The sequence below is a fragment of the Candoia aspera genome, chromosome 3 (assembly GCF_035149785.1).
Source record: "Candoia aspera isolate rCanAsp1 chromosome 3, rCanAsp1.hap2, whole genome shotgun sequence".
NCBI lineage: Eukaryota > Metazoa > Chordata > Lepidosauria > Squamata > Boidae > Candoia > Candoia aspera.
In genome coordinates this window covers 118,746,240-118,766,040 of record NC_086155.1, presented here as the reverse complement: position 1 = coordinate 118,766,040, position 19,801 = coordinate 118,746,240, and positions in this window count along the sequence as shown.

Below are 19,801 nucleotides of genomic sequence, written 5' to 3'. Positions count from 1 at the left end.
CCACCACTTTGATGTCTTCATTGCCAATTCTAAGGCTGTTGTCATTAGTTTGGACTTCTTCATATTTAATTTTAGTCCTGTTTTTTCACTGTGCTCTTTGACTTTTATTACTAGGGCTTTCAGATCCTTTGCATTTTCAACTATCAGAGTAGTGGCATAAGCATAACACAGGCGATTGATGTTTCTTCCTCCAGTTTTAAAACCATGCTCATCTTCTTCCAATCCATCTTCTCTTGATATATATTCCACATATAAGTTGAATAAATAAGGGAATATGCAGCCCTATTGCACTCATTTGCCAACTTGGAGCCAGTCTGTTTCAGCATGTTCTGTCTGTACTGTGGTTTCCTGATTTGTATACAAGTTTCCTATGAGGACAATGTTATGTTCTGGGATTCCCATTTTTCTGACCACTTTCCACAACTTGACATGATCAACACAATCAAAGGCTTTTCTATAATTGATGAAGAACATACTGAATTCTTTTTGGTATTCTTTGGCTATTTCAGTTATCCAACATGCATCAGAAATAATGTCTCATGTTCCTCAGCCTTTTTCTAAAGCCAACTTGAATATCTGGCATCTCTTTTTCCATGTAGGGCTCTAATTTGCATTAGATGATCCTAAGCATTATTTTGATAGCAGGTAAAATTAAGGTTATTGTACAATAGTTTGCACAATCTGTTAAGTCTCCTTTTTTTTTTTTTTTTGGTACTTGAATGTAGATTGACCTCTTCCAATTGGGTGGCCACTGTGCCAGTCTCCAGATTTGGTGGCATAGCTTGGTTAGAATCTTGACTGATTCTTCTTCTGTTGCTTGCCATATTTCAGTGGGTATTCCATCATTTCCTTCAAACTTCCAACTTGGTAATAATCACAAGGTTGGATAATCTCTAAAACTACTGAAGACACATTGAAGTTTGCTAAAATCAAGGAAGGAAAATGGCACAGTAATAGCTAGAATGATTACTTTTGAAGATAAATCAAAATGTACCTCACCCATTCACTCTCATCACAGATTGCCTCCTGTGGATCTGAACTGGGAAAAAAATCTCAAGATCTAAGCTTACAAAGGACTTAAAACTTTGCTGATGTGTTAGCTAAGGACTGGCCCATCTTTTTGTGAAGAACCCCTTTTGTTCTGCTTTGGTTTTCCTTGCATTAAGGGCAGGTAATGCACACAACCTTCAGCAAAGGATCGTTACCTTGTTGTGGTGCTTGAGCACCTCAATGATGCCATGAGCTAAACCGTGAAGGGCCACCCAAGACGGGAAGGTCATGACAGAAAGGTCAGACTAAATGCGATCCCTGGGGAAGGTAATGGCAACCCACCCCAGTATTCTTGCCAGGAAAACTAAATGGATCAGTACAACCAGAGATATGTCGGTATACCATCGGAAGATGAGACCCCCAGGTCGGAAGATGGTCAAAATGCTACTGGGGAGGAACAGAGGATGAGTTCAACTAGCCCCAGACATGATGACGCAGCTAGCTCGAAGCCAAAAGGACGGCTAGCGGCCGACAGTGCTGGTGGTGAACGGCGAATCCAATGTTCTAAGGATCAATACACCATTGGAACCTGGAATGTAAGATCTATGAGCCAGGGTAAATTGGATGTGGTTATTGGTGAGATGTCCAGATTAAAGATAGACATTTTGGGCGTCAGTGAACTGAAATGGACTGGAATGGGCCACTTCACATCAAATGACCACCAGATCTACTACTATGGACAAGAGGACCACAGAAGAAATGGAGTAGCCTTCATAATTAATAGTCAAGTGGCTAAAGCAGTGCTTGGATACAATCCAAAAAAGGATAGAATGATCTCAATTCGAATTCAGGGCAAGCCATCTAACATCACAGTGATCCAAATATACGCCCCAACCACAGATGCTGAAGAAGCTGAAGTAGAGCAGTTCTATGAGGATCTGCAGCACCTACTGGACAACACATCTAAAAGAGATGTTATTTTCATCACGGGAGACTGGAATGCTAAGTCATTTGACTGCTATGGGCAGTCAAATGACACCTGGAATTACAGGCAAGCATGGCCTGGGAGAACAAAACGAAGCAGGACATAGGCTGATAGAATTTTGCCAAGACAACTCACTCTGCATAACAAACACTCTCTTCCAACAACCGAAGAGACGGCTTTATAGATGGACTTCACCAGATGGACAACACCAAAATCAGATTGACTACATCCTTTGCAGCCAAAAGTGGCAGACATCTATACAGTCAGTAAAAACAAGACCTGGAGCTGACTGTAGTTCAGATCACGAACTTCTTCTTGCACAATTTAGGATCAAACTAAAGAGATTAGGGAAGACCTGCAGATCAGCTAGATATGAGCTCACTAATATTCCTAAGGAATATGCAGTGGAGGTGAAGAATAGATTTAAGGGACTGGACTTAGTAGATAGGGTCCCAGAAGAACTCTGGACAGAAGATCGCAACGTTGTTCAGGAGGTGGCAACAAAATACATCCCAAAGAAAGAGAAAACCAAGAAGGCAAAATGGCTGTCTGCTGAGACACTAGAAGTAGCCCAAGAAAGAAGGAAAGCAAAAGGCAACAGCAATAGGGGGAGATATGCCCAATTAAATGCAAAATTCCAGAGGTTAGCCAGAAGAGATAAGGAATTATTTTTAAACAAGCAATGTGTGGAAGTGGAAGAAGACAATAGAATAGGAAGGACAAGAGACCTCTTCCAGAAAATTAGAAACATTTGAGGTAAATTCCAGGCCAAAATGGGTATGATCAAAAACAAAGAAAAAATCTAGCTATGCTCAAGGAGACTGAATCATGCTGATCCAATAACAACAGCTGTACATAAAAAAGATCAGAATTTCCCAGGTGTTTTACCAGGTAAGGAGGTATAAGGCGGGTCCTTGAGTCCTTGGAGCGGGTACAGTGTAGCAGGACATCAGCCGTAGTTTCAGTAGCCCTTCTCCACAGGGGCACGGTCTCCGCTCACAGGGGACTTTTTTGTATCGGCCCTCCAGAACTGCTGCAGGGAGAGCACTGAAGCGCTCTTCGGAATTTGGAAGCAGTTATGTGATGTAAGTATCTCGCTAGTTTGTAAAAAGGAGTTTGACTGCTGAGACAAAATGTTCATAGATAGAGCAGGTTGGTCCTGTTGGGCTTCAGGTCTTTGATATGTTGTTCAAATGTGCTGAGTGCACACCCATCATTAGCAACACCTCCCTGAAAAAGCCGAGATGTTGAGGTTTTTGTGAGATTGTCCTGAACCATATTGATTTGTAATTGGCCTCAGTAAGGAAAGAACTCACACCTGTGGGAGAGAACGGTAACCTCTACCAGTGTGCTATGATACAGGTCCATGCACCTGTTTCGACTTTAGACAGCCCTGCCGCCCTCCTTGCTACTACATTTGGAAGGCAAGGGGCTACCTGGACTATAGCCCTGAGGAATTGCGATTGGACCCTTTCAAGAGGAGTAAAGGAGGTGCAAGCTCCTAGCTGGGCACCAAACAGTAGTTGTGCAGGAGACTTAGCTGAATATAGCTCCGGTGTTGCTGGGATATGCTGTGCTCCTCTGGTGAAGTGAAAAGACTGGATTGTGGCCACTGCTTTTCGAGCATTCTGTATGACACAATGTTGGTGTGTTCTGTGTTTGGTGGAGCCATGGAAAACCATGCCCAAATATTTAAAAGATTTCACTTGTTCAATACTCTGGCCATTTATCCTTCAGGTGTGCAGTTTAGGTCTCTTGGCAAAGGTCAGGATTTTAGTTTTACTATAGTTGATTTCAAATGCTTCCTCAGAGCAGTAATTAGCCAGGTCATTCAGTGTTCTTTTAAGTCCAATTAACATTTGTGACAGAAGTACTAAGTCTTCTGCATACAACAAAATTGCAATATGTCTGTCTTCTATGGACACTTCAAAGACAGAATATATTTGTACTTGCCATGCTTTAAGTCACAGCTGGCAGGAAATCATCTGCCCAAAACCACCCAGCAATCACAGCAATGCTGTGATTGCTGGGTGGTTTTGACAGATGGCTAGACCCCAGGATTAGCCATCTCTCAAAACTCACTCTGTTCTTTGTTCCCAGCTGTTGCAGGGATGCCTAGGGAAAATGGGGTAAGTTTGAAAACCCCCCACCTTGTCTGAGCATCCTGATTAGCTTTAAAAAAACAATTCCAAGACCTACTCTAAATTGTTCATGACCCCTAGTTTGAGAACCTCTGCCTTAGGTGGATTTTTTTTTTAATCATGTAAAGGAGTTCCCCGTTAGCTGATTTCTGATGACAAAGACCATAAAATAGTTACTGTTGACCTTAAGCCTGTCTGGCCTGGATGGGAGCTCATGAAAGAGCTATACGTAGGCTTGCAAATGCATAAATATAATAAGCAAAAATACCAACAGAGCAACTTAGAAAAGGGTAGACAGTATTTTCTTTAGTGCTATAATGTAAAGGAAAAAGTCTGAGTTTATCAAATGTGCAGTTGACTGCATCTGTCATTGAAATGCACATAATGCAATTTTCTAGATGTGATAGTAAAAGATAAATTATTCATCAACAATATTTGCATCTCATGTATTCTTGAAACTAACTACATACCAGCATGCTCTCCATCTTGTCAGTGAAGTAACCCATGGAAAGGAGAACTTTTATACACCAAGAGATGTTTTAAAATCCTGAAAGTCTGTCCTATTTTTATAACTCCAGAAATATGATGCTGTAACATGGGTTATTACAGTAATAGAATTGAAAGCTTGACATGTTTCAAACTTTGTTTACACTCAGTAAAATATCTTTCCACTATGGGACTAAATTTACTAGAAATAAATATAATAAGCAGATTATGTTGAGAACAAGGGGTGCATTCCTAACCACAATGTTACCAAAATGATAAAATGTGTATTGTGATATCATGATGTTAACTCCACCCTTTTGTACTTGGGTTGTGATATCACATGCAATTATACAAAAGGTGGCGGTTGTGTTGAAATATGAGCAAGTTTAAATTGTGTTTTTCATGGTGTGGTTCATTTTGTACTAAATTTTATAAATGAATGAATGAATGATCTCTTCTGCGGCAAGCAAATTTATTTGAGAAAAGCATTGTACAAAATTAAAATCTCACCAAATTTTATTTTTATATATTTATTTTATTTTATTGTGTGGGGGTGTGTGTGTGTATAGTATACGTATATAAGTGTGTGTGTGTATCCAATCACTCAAATGTCAGCCTGACATCTATCTCCAACTTCATTGTTACTTGGTTAAGCGAAACTGTCTGTCCTTTGGCCACTAGGTGGCAATAATTATGAGAGACGATCTTAAACAATATATTTTGGAATTGATCCTCATAGCAAAGTAATGTCAGGAAAACATCCCCTTCTGAGTATGAAGTTCTGGTAGAAGACTATATAAAGGATCTGGAGAGAGGGCAAAAAAAAAGGTTTATCATTAATACCCAAAACATTGCAGGAAAACAAGCCATGGACAAGGAAAGAAGATGGACAAAGAGTGCAGAACACTTGGGTGATAACAGCTTGTGCCAATTTCTTAACAACCTTTCCCCCACCAACAACTTTTTTTCTGTCAAATCCCCATGATGCTGCCTTTATCTCATCCCCAGTCCATGAGTGGGACAGACTTAAGTTCTTATAAGCTATACCAATATTACAGCTGTACCATCCAAGGGTCTATAATAGCAAGGTGTACAATATCTGTTAGGCTTTGTTACTCATTATCGTGAAGGGAAGGCAGGTGGCCACAGTGACTTCAAACAGGCACAACAGAAGAAGATAGGGATTGGCAGTTGGGTGTCAGCCTTACAAGATTAGTCGAGACAAGAAGCACACCCTGAAGTATTAGCTCTAACTTTATTGTAAGATTACATTAACATAATCTTGCAAGTCTGAAAATACATCTCTCCACCCAGTCCAAGAACTATGGAGGGTCCCATCTGAGATGTTTGCCACACCCCTATTCCTTCTGTGGACTCAGCTACCATTTGTCTGACTGTTGTCTAGTCTGCGACTCTTCCACCTGTTGCCCAAGGTCTTTCCGCTTACCATTACAGAGGGACAGGCAATTTCATGCTGGCATAACTAGACTGCAAAATTCCAAATGGCAACTAGATGGAACGAAAGGGCCAGAGTCTTCTGGAGTGTTTGCAGCCCAAATACAGTAGCCCTATGAGAAATGCCCATCAGCCAATGAGTTCCCATAGTTTATTGAAGGGCATTTTATTCTGAACCAATAGATTGAGAGTGGGGAACTACCAGCCCAAATGGTGAGACTCGATCAGTTGTGTCTTTCCAATTTAGCCTGAGGTCTCCCCTCTTTATCCATGAAGCAATTAGGCATCTCTGTTAAGAAGCTAGTTATAGAGAGGGCTAATATATCCAGTGATATCCAGTATATCTGGAGCCCTGAGGCAATCATTCATGATGCAAGACTACCCCAGAATAAAAGGTTGAAAGCTAAGCAGCAGCTGCATCTAGACCCAACACTGAGACATTGTTTCTTGCACATAGATCAGACAAATGCCCTCAGATTCATGATTGCTGATAACATTTTTTCCTATAACATGGCAATGCCTGCCAGCTTTCTTATCTGCCCTTTACCAGGAGGGATTTGCATCAGTTTGTTTTGCATTCCCAATGTTCCCTGTGGTCAGGAGGCAATGGAGGTTGGAAGTGAATCACACAAAAATGGGATATAATTCAAAAGGAGTGTCTGCCTGTAAACAAGGGTCAAATAAATCAACTGCAAAGTGAATGGCTTTGGAACAATTCACAGAAATTGCTCAGCCAACAATCCTCCACAAGGATGAAGGAATGGGCATGCAAGCCACTTCCACCACACTCCTAAGACAAAGGTGATCTGGTTCCTGTGATGCTGAATGTGGATTTTAACCAGCAAGAGGAGATCTTCACTTTCTCAAACCACCAAGAATCAGGTGTGAGGCAGGAAGTATGACCTGGTCTGTGGTGGCCCGTTGCTGAAAGGACTGGAAGCTGGTGGTTAGCCTGACATTCTTTGTTTTGCTTAGGGACTTTGGGTCCATCTGAGTCCATCTAGTCACCAGCTGTAAACTCAAGTCCTGAGCTAATTACATATCAAAGCTCTCCCTCATTGGTCCAGTATGATGAATGACAGCTTCCACTTTCATAGGAAAAGGAAAGAAAAACAAGAAACTTCCCATGCACATGAACTATTCACCCTGCACTGCAAAGGAACTGGTTGTTGTGGCGTATTTGTGTCTCTTCTGCGATTTTCTTCACTCTCTTAAGAGGAAGAGATGGTAGTTACAGCCAATAATGTTTAGTTCTTACATGCAAGCTGACTGTGAAGAAGAAAAGATACTATATTGTTTCTTTTGTTTAATAAGATTAGTACTAAGATGGCAACCTAAATAAATACCAAGCATGCATAGGTGAGGCTTTCTTTATAAATCCTGCAAAAGGAAAAGCTGTCACTGGCTTCATTTTATGGGCCTGCTTGATGACTATGGCCTGAGGTAACAATTAAAGAGGACTACTTTATGGCATTATTAGTGCCAAGTGTATTCAGAGGTGAGCCTATTTGTCATCCCTGATTAGCACCAAGCATGGAAAAAAACTATTAAAATAGTAATAAACTAAACCAAAAAATACTTTTAAACCAGTCAAATTAATTTAACTTTCACATGTTTCACTGTTCTTGCTCGAAGTTCCAGTCCCTTGCATTTTAAAAAACATAGGTTGTCGAAGACAAAGAACATAATCCACTCCTTTTATTTCCAAGAGAAAGATTAATGGGCACATTTAAATGCGCCTCTCAAATCACTGAATCCGATCCTTTAAACTGCTTGACATTGTTCAGACTGTGCCCCCTCCCCAGTTGTTGCCATCAGATAATGACTATGAATGATAGCTATTCATATCAAGCTGATGCCATCATTGTTTCTTCCAAGCAAATCCTTCTCCAGGCATTGGGGGGAAAGCTTAGGAGCTATGCTCATGTGGATTGTGCTTACTAAGCAAATCTGACCTTAATCTAAGCAACTGCTTTATATGCTACTTTAGTGAGGGAAATCATCTCTGGGAGAGACTTCCATGATATAAGAAAGTCCTTTTACCAGCACACATGAAAGCTGATGTTCTTGTAATGTATGTCTGGTTTTTTAGATCTCTCCCCTAATGCAGTACACTTGCTGTTCTTTCTGAACCAGAGCACTGAAAATTTGACCTTCTACCAAATCCCATCAAAATGAGTGCTTTTGGCAGTCTACTAGAGGTAAAATTCTACATAATGGAGAAGCATCGGGGGGGTTCCTTTAGAAAAACTACTACTGAGATAAAAATCCTGTCCTTGCAAGAGTAATGTCTTGTATTTAGTAGGACACCTAGAAATTATGGAGCTCATTTAGACATTCAAGTTCACAATCATAACTGGGGCATCCATGAAGGGTAGGTGTCACAAACATCAAGATGAATATAGAAGTTGAGACCATGCAGTGACAGCCCTGCCCCTTTGTAAATGCATGCAACTTCATCACATGTACAAAAGGACAAGGCTTCAATTGTGCAGTTGTGACTGCCATCTTTCTTTACTCCCCTCACAGATGCCTCTGAGCATAACAAGCTATCGTAACTATGAATGGACTGTTTCCTCATATCCCATCAAATATGCGTCTTCCAATGAGACAGTCTGCATATTCATGTGATGTACTTACATGTATGAATCAAATTTAAGTTAATTTTGGATTGGCTTTGGCATTTTTTATGGCAGTTCTTATCTCAGAAACTTTAACATGTATATTTTACAAGAAGATTAAAGGCTAAGAAGAAGTAGGGAGATCTCACAAAGTCTTGTAGAAAGGGATGGATTTTAAGAAGGACATGTACCATGGATTTGTCCACCCCTATTTATGCCCATACCCAATATGTTATTTTAATATAAATACTATGAAGATGTGTTCCAAAGATTCCAGTCTTACATGATCAGATATATGGAACAGACTTGTAAGTATTATAGTTCATTAGGATCACAACTAATTCCAGAATAAATAAATATTTATTTATTTATTTCTGGCTTCTCTGGCATGCACCTAAGAATGATTATATTATTGAGCATGGACTTCCTGTGCCCAGGAATACTTTCTGAACGATGGCAACCAAAGCTTCTACCCTTCTCCATAAATGACTTCATTTATGCCAGGTGGATACCAAAGCAGGGCACTTCCTGTGAATTCCCATATGCTCAGGCGGCTTTAGGTTAAGTTTCTCTACCTGAGGACCTCTGGACATATTCGAGGTACAATCCTCAGAGTTCTGGGTCAGAAAACGTTGTTTTAGGCTAATATATGTTGAAGATGGCATCTGCCTCTTGTATATTTAATTTAAGCTCTGCACATGTATCAAAACTGATTACAGAATGGAGCAATAATTCATTTAGAAAAGTGATTGATCATGAAACAGAATCAAGAGCTCTATTATATAGGACAGCTATTTGTGAATAGTTATGGAATTATCCTTCTATTTTACTCCTTGATTGATAGAGGAGACCAGGATTATTGACAGAATAAAAAGTTCATAACATCACCAACAATTCATGGACAGGGCATGATTTCATATTTTTACAGAATAAAATTTTATTTATTTATTTATTATTTATCCCACCTTTATTATTTTTCTAAATAACTCAAGGTGGCGAACATACCTAACACTCCTTTCTCCTCCTCTTTTCCCCACAACAACATCCCATTCAAAAATGCACAAGCATCTACTTACTATAGTACATTAAACTTTCATGTAAATGAATGTTCCCTAGATGAGGCCTTTGGTACTATTAAATCTCAGATGTCATATACATTTTACTTAAAACTTTAGACTTCTAGTGACTTTCCCCCATTCAAAGGTTCACTTGTTCCTGTGGGGCTCTGCACACACATGCAAGGGTTTATTGAAGGCTACCACCAAAACAATTTCAATCCAGGAAGCTCAGGGCTATATCCAGGGATGTGTGACAGCTGCACTGAGATCTGAGCCTCCTCATAAGTCCAGCTGTACCACACCACCATTTGCAAACCATCTGAAAAACTTTCAACTCAGTAACATTTTCCACACTTAGTCCTCACTAATCATGGATTCCAAATGCATTCAATATGGTGCTGAGTTCAGAGGGAGCATCTTATAGTTCTTCTGTTCAAGTTAACCTGTAACTAAACATTGAAAATGCTTGGCAATTCTCCTCTTCCCTTTCAGAACTTCAAAAAATGACTTTAGAAGGGGGGGGGGGAGCTTCATTTCGCCATGGCACCATTCAAGGAAGCCTTCTAAGCTCAGCAATAAGTCAGCAACTTAGCAAACCTCATTTTTTTCTTTGAACCAGGAAGATGAAGATGAAGATGAAGAACCCCTAGAGCTGGATTACAAAACAGAGCTGGGAAGCAGGGAAAGGAGCCACTAACCGAATGATGATCTCATTTTTGTGCATCTTTGAGATGAAAATGTTAAAAAAAAAAAACACTAACCAATTGTAACCTGGTGAGAAAGGCAGTTTTCTGAGCTTTTGCAGCACATTTTGATTTAATTTTTATCCCGCCTTTATTATTTTTATAAATAACTCAAGGCGGCGAACATACCTAATACTCCTTCCTCCTTCTATTTTCCCCACAACAGCAACCCTGTGAGGTGAGTTGGACTGAGAGAGAGTGACTGGCACAAAGTCACCCAGCTGACTTTAATGCCTAAGGCGGGACTAGAACTCATAGGCCCCTGGTTTCTAGCCCAGCACCTTAACCACTTGACCAAACTGGCTCTCAAACATTGCCCCTGAGTTAACACCTGGCATTGTACGCTACATGGGACCACACTGCAGAATGGTATTCAATCTTCATGTGAACAACCTCATAGTACATTCATCTGTACCTCTCTGTTCTGTGGCTCTGAACCACTGCTTCACAGCAATTGGAGAAACAGGATCAATCTCTACCATCTGTCCCACTGCACTGCACGGAGAATTTCTTCATAGTTTTGGAGGTGGGCGTGGGATTCCTGAATCTATCTACATCTTTTATTATCTTCTGGTACTTTCAGATTAGTTTTAAAGGTGATAATTAAAGAAATAGATCCAAATGTATTCCTAGTGTGTCTGCTTTGCACAAAATTGCTGTCAATGTTCCAAATGCTTCAAAGCATTTGGAACAGTCTCAGCTGGTCTTATGTTTAGTGCAATTTGTTTCAATTACCTTCTGAGAAGTCTTTTCAGAACTATTCAACAATTGCTTCCTATAAGAGAAAGATATATGCACTTGTGTTTATTTTTATTCTGGTACTGTATAAATTAAAAAGGAAAAAAGAAAAGAAATTACAGTGAAAGTATAAGAAATAGAAGGAATAGAGGTACAGAACAGAAACAAAAGAAATACAAACATATATAGACATTGACTTCCAACTTCTTTACAAAGGATATCTATGAAAAACCTTTCATACAACCCTTGTTTAACTTTACATAATTGCTTCTACTTTTCCCAATAGTCTATAATTATACTGTAACTAATCATCGAAACCATATAGAAAGATATATACACTCAGTGCAGGCAAAGAAATTATCCTGTATTTTTTCCTGCCAGTTCTCATTCGGTTTGATGGGAGGGAATTTCAGCGAACTTCTTGTGGGTGGAGTGTGGAATTCTTGCACTTTCTTAGTTATGGGAGGGCCAAAGAGTAAAAGCAAGACTATAATTCATTGTATAATCATCTCTTCAGCAACCTGCAGTCTCTCTGGCTTCCTACATTTCAGTTTAATGCTAGAGTCTAGAGATTTATCACAAAGGAACTCCTCCTATGGTGTTTTTTCAATAAAGAGTACTATGTCACCATTATTTATTTATTTATTATTCAAATTTTGTTACTGCCCATCTCCCCCAAAAGAGGGACTCTGGGCGGTTTACAATAAAATTGATACTGTAACAACAAATGTTAAAATCCCATAAAAATAGAAGTTACAGATATAAAATACAATATAAATAAATATAGAATCCAAGTGGCTATAAAAATTCCAATCCGGTGGGAGGGGCTCTAAGGCGTGAGCCACCCACATGAGTGGCTACTCACCTTCCCGCCTCAAGTGAGACAGCAGAACCAAGTCTTCAGGGCCTTCCGGAAGGTCAGGAGCAATGGGGCCTGCCTCACCTCCAGGGGCAAGATGTTCTAAAGGGTGGGGGCCACTGCAGAGAAGGACTGCTTCCTGGACCCCGCCAGATGAAATTCTCTTACAGACAGGGTCCATAACATGCCCCCTCTGCATGATTGGGTGGGATGAGACAATGTTATGGGGATGAGACGGTCCCTCAGGTATGCTGTTGCCCCCACCCTGTGGAACACTGGAAAGGGGTGAAGACCTGGCTCTGCCATCTTGTGTGGTGCATGAGGAGTGCTCCCGTAAATTAAGAACTTTTTAACATCCATGTCTTGGACTGTATTTTTTTATTTAAGAATATTGTTTTATTGTATTTTAACAACTATTTATTCTTGTCTTATTGTAAACTGCCCAGAGCTGGTCTTTGAGTGAGATGGGTGGTGACAAAATTTGGAAAATAAACAAACAAATAAATAAATAAATAAATAAAATGAGAAGCATTCCACTCTGGAGAAACTGGAGAAATTCTCCTTCCCCTGAAGGATGGGGGAGAAGCTGTCCATCCATTTTCTCTGCCCATAAATTTTCTAAGAATTTCAAAAGGCCATTTGAGTCCAGCTCTGACATCAGAAAAAACCAGGTAATACTGAAGAATAAGGTTTATTCAGAGAGGTAAGACCAGTTGGATTCTCTCAGATATATATACACAGTATTGCAGCTTAAGCACATTAAAATCTCAATTTACTTAACTATGAACATTAAGCGTATGCTTTACTGCCTCCTGCTGAAATCAATGGCATCTGAATACATTTTAATTTAGTTTGGATGTGCTTATCTTTTCTCATAAAAAAAATACAAAATAACTAATCGCTGTAGAGTACATACTGTATATTATTGTTAAATGTCTTCTGTTTAAACTCTATCTCACTATTTTAGGACCCAATAATGTTTATAATGATGGGTCTGCAGTTATAAAAGAGCAAGTTATTTATTCCTGATGCTTTTAGGGGGGGAATAATTAAACATTGGGGCTTTTTGTCTTCTATTATTCTTCAAAAAACCTGACAGGATGTTTTGGTCATATCATTTGGGAATAATGCAGCACATTAACCTGAAAGAACTACTTAGTGTAAAGGCCTGTTAATTCTGTCTTGGCAAGATTTCCTCTTATATGGGTAACATATGCGGCTTTAAGCTACAGCTCCTCTTGTCTATCAGTTGGATCTCCCTTGAGAAAGATGGTGGTGTTTCAATCACTTAGGCAACAATCTTCAGTCCATTTATTCCAGAATAGTTCTTTGCTAAATTAGAAGGCTGCCATATAAGCTGTTTAAGGGTTGGAGAATCAGATCAGATTCCAATCTTCACTTTTGTTCAAAGGTAATTGTTAGTCATTTCACAGAATCAGCCTAGTGGAATTATACTTTTGTGCAGCTAAATGACCACCCTTTAATGTATCACTGTCCTTAATGCTTGAATATACAATATTTAGCTATGCCAAATTTATCTCTTAAGAGGAATTAAACAACATCAGGTAGTTACACTGGTTTGATTCAATACATTATAGGTTCCAAACTCCTGCAAAAGAAAAAAAAAACCCTGTAATTTATGGAATGAAACCATATTCAATAATTAAAGCAATCTCTAGAGGACACATTATTTCTAAAGTGGTGTCATTGTTTAGCATAATGAAAATGAGCTACAACAAGCCACAAATTTGTACATTCTACCCACAGCCAGTTACCCAGCATCACAAAGAGGAGGAACAGATTAAAAGCTTCTGTTTCAGTTTCAGATTAGCCTTAGTTTAGTGTTGACTTGAATCTTAAAGTGAAACTAATCTTAACTATCCAGCTTCATAAATTAGGATCTGAAGTTGATTTGTTTCAAGCCACAATATTTAAGATTAACTATAATTTGTTCAGCTGAAATATTCATTAAGTCACATTCATCCAAAATGGCAGTATATTAAGCATTAAATATATAATCCTAAACAACAGCTTGTTTGCAACAAGTAAGATTGCATTCTAGGGACTTGGCCACAACATGCCCTGGCCAGGAGGTTAGGTAAGTTTTGCCAGTTAATGCAGGGTTGTGTGTGTGTGTGTGTGTGAGCGCGCAATGGGATTTTTGTTTGTGACCTTGGATATTATCATTTGGATTGTTAAATGGTGGTTTTAACTTTGCATGCTGTCCAAGTCATTATATAACATATAAATCATTTAAATAAATGAACATTTTATTGAAAAGGGAGAACAAAATGGTTCTGTTTTTATTGAATTGTTAAGTGGTGCAGTAATAAAACACAAGAAAGTTTGTGTGATGAAATGGTAGATTTCTTGTGTTCTACTAAGGTAGAAATGGGTTAACTGGATACTTCTTTCTAAGAAAAGCAGCCAGAAAGCTAAGAAAACCTGGAGAAAGAGAGGTTTAAGAGAATGGTAGTTAATAGCTGGACAAAGTTAAAAAAAAAAGAATAGGGAAAGGAAATAATCTGTATATCTGAAACAAAAGGAAAGAGAAACATGGATAGCTGTTGTGACAACCATCCTGTAAACAGAAGAGGGCTTTTGCTGGCAAACCTTTTAAAGAAATAGCTTACAGTATATCTTGAATTATCTTTAGCTTAATACAATGTTATTCTCAATGTTTAATTTATTCATAGTCCTCTGAATGAATAAACAACAGAATAGCAACCCATCTCCCTGCCCCAACATACCTAAGATGCTACACTGTTGGGTGAAGAACCAATAATGGAAGAGATAATTATTAATATAAGAACTTAACAATCACACACTCAACACATAAACACATCCCCAAAATAAACCTTGCAGAAATTAGGTTATCTTTGTCCATATAAACCCAGTTCAACCATAGAATAATCTGGCAGTTTAGAAACAATAGCTCTTGAGTTATGGGAGATAAGATTAATAGGAATTAAAACAACATTCATAATTCTATTCCCTGACTCCCCACAATTTTAGCTAGATCACATCTGAAGCTTTTAATACCTGCTTTGCAAGCAGGCGCTCTCAGAGCTCCAGCAACAATAACTACTACTACTACTACTATTGTTGTTGTTGTTGTTGCAATTAAAACAAAATTAGGCATCAAAACTCAAATGTAATTTGATTTATTTTAGCAGAAAAGATAACCTTCTGAGGTTTAGGCCCAGATCAAATGACTATTACTGCAGTTGGCTGTGCCTGTAAATTTGTCCTTCTTGTAGGTTGTGGATTTGGAGATTATATCAATAAAGCTTAGGACATTTAATCACACATGTTTTAATTGCTCTAACAAAACAGTTATGACCATGCACTAACTCGACACAAATCCCAGTTCCAGAGAAGATCAGAGCAATGAAAGTTGTTTTTTTTTAAACTCACTTAAGTCCAGAAAGAAGCTTTAATATGTTGTCACCAATTCAAAATCCTCCACAAAGTTCCACCTGTGAAATGTAGTTTGGAATAAAAGAAGACTAAAAAAAAAATCATGGTGCTTACCAATATCATGGTAAGAAGAGGACCAAGTCAGATGGTTAAGATTATTGGGTTCATTGACTGGCAGATCTGCCCTGAAGACAAAGTATTTGTTTTGATCCTTTTGTCCAATCACAGCATTTAGTGGGGGGATTGGAAGGAACTTGGTAGAAATTCTTCTTCTGATCATTTATTTCCTTCATTTTCCCTCTCCCATCCATAGAAGGAAGAAGTATTGTAGCTATCATATCCCTCTCTCTAGCTGAAGCACTGTATTTTCCTTAAGAAAAACAAAAAGGACCTAATTCTTCCTTTCTACATCTTCCTGCACTGAACCCCTTAAGTCAGGTGTACCATATTTAAGAAGAACAGTGAGGGGAAAAAATTAAAGGTAGGAGAGAAGAGAAGAGGAAATCTTAGTAAACCTTGTTTAGACCACACCATTCATTATATCTTTCCATATCTTTCTATCTTTGCAAACAATCTTCCTTCTACCATATACTGCCTTTTGTTCTTTAAGCTGTCTCACAATTCATTTATAACTTACAACCATTCACTCCATTTCTCCTACCTTGGGGACTACTTTGGTCTTCAATATATTAATTTTCAGATCATTATTATACTATACAATGTATCTAACACTTGCTGAAAAACATTTGGGTTCTCAGCCAACAACACAGCATCTCCTGCATACAAACATACAGTCACATTCACGTCCCCAGCCAACATACTTCTAACAAGCATACCTTATGTATTTATCCATAAATACACTAAATAATAACAACATCATATATTCTTGTTGATGACGAAAACATTCTTGATGTTATGCAATAACATATATTCTTGTGGTTGGATAAGCATCCCCATCCACCAAATCCTTTCCTGCATGGCACAGAATAGAGAAGGGATTACCTGGTATCCATATTCCGTGTCTTCTCTGCCGCTGTTATGTAAAATGGGAATAATCAAAAGTCACTCCCTTTGGGACTGTCCATATTAATTACCCACAGTATTGCTTCCAGCAGCATGGCAAAGTACTGTGCCTTTTAACATAGATAGATCTATGGATGTAGGTAACATGGATCATTGCTAATAGGTCCTCTGCCCTTTTATCTCTTGCCTGCTGTTCACCTCTCTTCCTTTCCCTGATTTTGCCTGTTTTTTGGTCCTGTTTTGCCAGTTCACTGTTTTGTGATGTTTGCTGATATTTAATAATCATCATCCAGTTTTATTTTTTGCTAGCTGAACTGAGCAGTGTGCATGCTTGCTCTGATCTGGATGGAGGGACTGACTAGGAGTGTGCTGAGCACAAACTAGACTGGAAATTACCCACAGTAATTTGCTAACATTTCTCTTGCCAAGAGTAACTTGAGCATTCATTCATCAATGTATCTTACCTCCATCATATGCCGCTCTTATTGCAGTCAGCAGCCAAGCTTCAACTCTATATTCACACAAAATGTTCACAAATTCCAGCCAATTATCATGTGCTTTTTCTAAATAACAAATGTACAATAAACTTTCTTTTTATATCCAGACATTTCTCAGTGTTCTGCAAAAACCACATCTGCACATTTGCACTCAGTATAAACCTGCACTGTATTTCCCACATTTTCTCACTGTCACAAACTTCGTACACTTCCATCAGAACTCTGCCAAATACCTTCTTAGGCACACTTAACAAACTAATCCCACTATAATTTCCTATTCAATCCATGGTATCTTTTCCTTTCTATAATGGAATAATAATGGCATTCCTCCAATCAACAAGCACTAATACAGTTTTCACACACATATTAAACAAGTTGCACAACCTCTCTGTAAGCAATCCATCCCATATTTAAGCCTTTACCAGTTGTTTCATCTATACCTGCAGCAGTTTTTTAAGGGCATACAGCTGGCCCTAATAAAGGTATTACCTGATTTTGAATAAAAAAATTAGCTTAATTGTTGGCACTTTTTTCCCCAATAAAGATATTTGAGTCGTCTGTTTCTCATGTCAAACCACTTCAGTGGAAAGGACACCTCATGCACTGTGACATTAATATTTTATGAATGAGTTTAAAATCTTTTACTAAGAGAATCCCTGGGAGGAACATTTAAAATAATTGATTCTCTACAAAAATTCATTCTGAATCAAGACACTTATGTCAGTCTCATGAGTGCTGATGGAATTTTTACAATGTAGAACTCAATATTTGCAAGCTGTTCATATGTGGAGCATCTGTGGACATTCCTACAATAAGGCCAAACAATAGTTTTGTTCACAATTATAGATGAGTGTGATGTTTGGAGATGAGCACTGAAATCACAGAAAGAAAAAACAAGTTCAAGCAAGTATCTAGTTTTGAAATGAAGTTGAAAGTTTTTCCACTTAAAGAATAGTTCTACAAGAATTGAGCCTTTAAAATGATTATCACTGAATAAGTTCCCAAGAAACCACAAAAAACATAAAACTATTTCACAAAGCTGATAAACAAAAATGACATGAACCAAACCATTATTAGCTTGTTTGGCAAAATGATCCAGCCAAAAGTTCCATAATTTATTAGGAAATTATGCAGAATTTTGGCAAGATATAGTCCTATAAGGAAAAAATATGTTCCAAGTACATGGTGCATGAGCGTAAATGAATAGTTTAATAAGCATTACATGTGAACCAAGTCACCATGTGCCCTGTTTCTGCTGATCATATTCTATTATTTTCCATTGTTCTCTATTAATGTGCTCATTTTCATTTGTTTTGCTGGAAATTTAATCTACACTCCTTATCTTTTTCATTTTTATCAGTTTAAAATTAATAACAACTCCCCTTGCTTTTCTTGATCCTGGAATAAAATATTTATTTGCTAAAATATTTATGATTCAGATTTAATGCCATTTCATCTAACTTTCCTGAAGCATAATTACAGAGAATTTCATAGAAATTAATTATTTTATAATTCACTTCTATCTGCTATCCCTCACACATTTTAAATTATTTTAAACATCTTGGCCATCAGAACAGGCCACACTATAGTTTTCCTTCCATAGTCTAAATTATTATTATGTATTTATAATCTAAATTATTATTATTTAATTTATTAATTCTATTATTATTATTAAGACTCTGGACAGCTTACAAAATATCTATATCTATCTATCTATCTATCTATCTATCTATCTATCTATCTATCTATCTATCTATCTATCTACCTATATCTGCCTGTCTGTCTGTCCGTCTATCCAACAGTTAAAAATATAACAGCAAAACATGGCAACACAGCCATTTAAAAAAAAAAAAATGACACCCTATGTGACACCTAATCCTGGGCCTGAGAACAGAGCCAGGCCTTTAGGGCCTTCCAGAACTCTAGAAGAGTGGATACCATGTGTATCTCTGTGGGGAGGTTATTCCAGAGGGCAGGGACTGGGACAGAGGAAGCAGAATCCCTCAGTCCCATAAGCTGACATTTTAAAAAGGGACCTGGAGCACACCCACTCTGCCGAAATGTACTGGGTGGGCAGAAGTCATTGGAGATAGGCTGTCATGAGTACTGATGGTGAGCAGGAGGGGGCCCCTATCCAGGGGGGAAAATGCACTGAGGAGTTAAGCAGCCATTCAAAGAGACACAGATCAGACCACCTTAACTTTTGGAGTTTATCTGTCTGGGTTTTTCCCACGCTTCTTCAGTTTGTTAGGATTTTCTGTCTAATGTAGCAGTAATAAACACTAGAGACCTATTCCTTGTCTCAGCGCGGTTCCTGACTGTTAGGACATAGGCAGTCCTTCAGATAGCCAGGCCCTATGCCATGAAGAGCTTTATGGATAACCCAAATCTTGAATTGCACCCGGAAGCCAACTAGCAACCAGTGCAGCTCTCATAGCAGCAATGACACACGGGTGTAGCAAGAAGTGCCTGTTACTGCTCATGCTGCTGCATTTTGGACCAGCTGTAGCTTCCGGTTGGTCCTCAAGGGCAGCCCCATGTACAGTTCATTATAATAGTCCAGACACGAGGTGAGGTGACCAGGGCATGAGTCATCGTCTGAAGGGCCTCCTGGTTGAGGAAGGGGCACAACTGATACAAAAGCTAACCTTCATTTCATTACTAAATGACATGGATCTTATATAACTATTTAAACCTTTCCAAGAAAAACCTTCTTCCTACATTCCAATAAGACTATTATCCCAACTAAATTTGATTAGACAAAATGTTAATTTGATTATAAATT